At 37.7% G+C, this 3,854-nt stretch overlaps 1 long non-coding RNA gene across 1 annotated transcript; it reads right to left on the bottom strand.

Moving 5' to 3' along the window:
* Nucleotides 1-497: 497 nt before the first annotated feature.
* On the bottom strand, nt 498-907 carry LOC130083455 (uncharacterized). Its single transcript, XR_008806838.1, has 2 exons — nt 752-907; nt 498-716 (listed from the first exon to the last, which is right to left on the bottom strand). It is a non-coding gene; the product is annotated as an uncharacterized LOC130083455 (long non-coding RNA).
* Nucleotides 908-3,854: the final 2,947 nt, after the last annotated feature.

The raw sequence follows: 3,854 nt of genomic DNA, 5'->3' as shown, positions 1-3,854 counted from the left end.
GTAAAAATAACGTTTACTAATGTAGGAGCGAGAGTGAATGAACGCACAGATGCGATGTACATAGTAACATCGCGCGCACGTCTGTGCCATTCATTCATTCATTCACACATAGACATGCAATTCATATTTAAACAGTCTTTGTGCAGTTTACAGACACTATTCAATAACGCGATTAGAACAAAGCACTTAAGAATAAATGACTTACTACATCAGCTGAATCCATGCTCCTCGAAATGAAACTACCAGCACTTCTGAGGTAACTTTTCCAGGATTATTACGATAGTATTATTCCTTACAGCGCAGCAAGACGAGGTAAAGTACAATATTCATATTAAACTGGATGTTTTATCCAGCTGATGTGGGCGTTTTCATGGCTTGCCTCAACATTTGCGTTTGAATAGCACGCGCTCTCCGTGGCTGTGGTCAGATTAACACGCAGGGGTTAAAGTGAAAAAAATTCCTGAGCCTGAACTTTTTTTTGGGGGGGGGGGAGTGCGGACTTATCTTCAATGGCACCATTTATTTTCAAACAGCTGTATCTTAATGGCATCTTTTTATGAATGAAAGCCAGTATCACTAATATTATAGCTACTGATGTCTCTATGAAAATGATTTCCCCCAAAATTTTAAGCGTTAGGCTTCAAAAAATATAAAAACTTTTAATTTAAGTGAACTTAAAACAATCCTCACTTAAACCCATAATAAATGTCATTTACCTGTACCATACAGAAATTGAATAAGGTTATAAAACAGTCCGCACTGCATAAATTATAAATTAAATATAGATTAATCCTTAGCAAAGCTACAAGCGTTCTTAAGTCAAGAGCAGTTAGTAATTTTCTCTGTTCCCTCTGTTCTTTAGGTTAACTTTACTGACAGACAGAATTAATGAATCCTGTCACTTTAAGATCTGTCCTGCTGGCAGGATCTCATGCATCTCATTCTCTCACTACTATTTACTTCCATTTAAGATTTTATTTAACTCATTTAAGACTGTTCTTGTGAGGATACTCGACAAAACGGACATTCTGGCATAAATGTGTGTATTATTGACTGTTCGTTCAAGCGCGAAAGAGAACTCGATACTGGCGCGCGTCTTTCTGTGCGTCGTGTGTGTGCGCGCGCGTGTCAGGAGGACATTCACTGACAGCGCAATCTCTTTTGTCTTGTCCGCAGGAATGGTTTAAAGCATTTGCGTGAATAAGAGCGTGATCATAACCCTAGCTAAAGGATGACAGAAAGAACGGATGGATGCTGCGTTAATTGCGTTAAATATTTTAAAACGTTAAAGCTGGACAAAAATGAATCGCATGCGTTGATGTTGACAGCACTTGTCATACATTGCTGACAGAAAATACTGCGGTTTGATGTGGACTCGTTTCATTGGTAAGTTAGGCCTACACAGAATGTTCTACATCTAATATTTAGCTAACAGTCTGAAGTTACCCATTATCCTGACCTGAGCTAATTTCCTGAATCAACCAACTCACATCTCCTTTCTTTCTTTTCATCCATGATAACATTAGTCACCTGTTGTTGTTTCTGGCGTTTCATCACTAACTGTGTCGCAATTTATTTTTTTATCGTCTATGGTCGCAACCGCTATACCTGCGCATTAGAACTTTCAGTGAGCTATTTTACACAGGCTCGGTTCTGCTCCTCCGTGGCAATGATCGACGGCGTGCGGTTAAATATCATAACAAACGAATTTGAAAGTGGGGGGGACATGTCCCCCCTGTCCGCAATGGGAAATTACGCCCGTGGGTAAGACATCATCCCCGGGCTTTATGAACTTGCGCTCCATGCTTTCACCGACGACGCTAATGTGACTTATGGATCTCAATCACACTGTGTTGCCAGGACCCGCCCTGCTCTGCTTCTGATAGGCTTGTGACGTTAGTTAGAGCCGCGATCCTCTCATATGATTGGTAGGTGAAATCAATTGACTCGAAAATATTAAACCGCATGCAAGTTCCCAATTTTTTTTTCCCTCACGGCCGCACACCGGAGATCCGGCACGGTGCCGGAATACTTTAAGCCCTGAACACGTAATAAACTAATGAGCTGAAAGGAAAAAGACTGACATCTCTCTCTTTTCATACAAATTACATAAACTGAGAATATTTGTTTTTTATATAAATTACTTCATTTAAAAGAAGAGAATTTCAGCTTCATCTTTTGTGCCTGTGTGATAAGTATTGACTGAGTTACAGTTCATTTTCGGACGCGTTTCAGAATGGACTTCACTGACAGAGAGAAGGCAAAATTCGCATCATGTTTATTTTTCTTTATTTGACAAAAAGCACAACACTTTGTTTTTATTGTGATTACACACCAAAAAAAAAAAAAAATAGACACTTAACAGGATCGAATGATGTATAACACTTATATGTAAGATCAAAATCAGCAGACTATTTTGAGTCTCTTTTGCACTTATAAGAAAAAAAGTGAGCTGGTATCGCCGGCGATACCGCCGACCCCAGAGGGTTAAATAGACTAAATATATAAAGTTATGAAACTTCACTTTGCCCTCAGCCAAAACGTTTAGCCAGGGAACAAATGATAGATCAATGAGACAAAAAACCGCCTGTTAGATATACACAAGCCAATTTATATCTCATGTTTAACCACTAGACCAGAACACATCCTGGGATTTGAACTGGACTTGGCTAGATGTGAACTTTGAATTGGAACAGTACTTGGGCAGCGACTGATGACGTTTCACAAGTCCACAAGAACACAAGTACAGACAAGAACGCATATTGAGAAACGGCCCCTATTCCCTTCCATTTTCTTCAAGCTCACGCACACACATCAACATATCACTCCTCAATGGCACTTTCTCCACTATATATTCAATCCACTGCTTAAAAAAATTTCTACACCCTTGACTAGTGTAAAATTACAGACTGTTCTCTCTCAACATGTTCACAACAGACTTTCATTCAGGTCTTTTTCCTTTTTCCTCTCACAGAACAGTCTGCTTGACCAATCAATCAGGCTTCAAAAGCACAAATTCACTTTAGCTGCCTTTCTGTCTGTGTCTGAATCCTTGTGACTGCTTCAAAATCATCTGTCTTCATTCTAATGTATCTATCTGCAGTAAATAATCACATCCTCTTATATCTTGGCAATGGCGATTTCTGCTTTTTAGCAACAATTTGGATCCCTCTTTCCTCAAAAACTAATAAAATAATTTATTGTCTCTCTTTGTTGCCTAAAAACCAAAATGATAATCACGATTATTTTGATCAATATTGAGATCACGATTAATTATCACGATTATTTGTTGATTTTAACCAAAACAAATGTTATTGTCACATAGGCTAATTATAACTGCTTTCACGTCCATATTGTGCTACATTCCTGCTAATGTACAATTATGTGCATCAAAATAAAACAGGTCCTCTTATTCACCAAAATTCAGTGCATCTCTTTAATTTAATTGAACTGTTGGCATTACAATATAAAGTTCTCACCGCATCACTAAAAAAAGGACCAAAACCAAATCTTTCCAGACTGAGAAAAAGTAAATTTGTGCTCAAGAGTATCATGCTTTGCAGAAATCCAAAAATAAAATATAACTTTGATCCGATTCCGAAATCAGATGAGAATAATCAAGAACATCTAAAACTAATATTATTGGAAATATGTCTGTTCTTAATGAAACCAGATTGTGTTTGATCAATAATCGAGTCTAGGACGGTCTTAATTCTCTCAGCAAATATACACGCAAGTATTTTATAGTCATTGTTTAGAAGACAAATAGGACGGCAATTATCAATAAATAATAAATCCTTTTTTGAGTTTCTGATTTAAACTTGGTGGAAGCTGGCCAACAGAAATACTTTCAT

Source organism: Rhinichthys klamathensis, unplaced genomic scaffold, assembly GCF_029890125.1.
Source record: "Rhinichthys klamathensis goyatoka isolate OS25496 unplaced genomic scaffold, OSU_Roscu_1.1 h1tg000055l_1, whole genome shotgun sequence".
NCBI classification, from domain to species: domain Eukaryota; kingdom Metazoa; phylum Chordata; class Actinopteri; order Cypriniformes; family Leuciscidae; genus Rhinichthys; species Rhinichthys klamathensis.
Note: the sequence above shows the minus strand (reverse complement) of the source record. Positions and strands in the feature narration are given on the sequence as shown.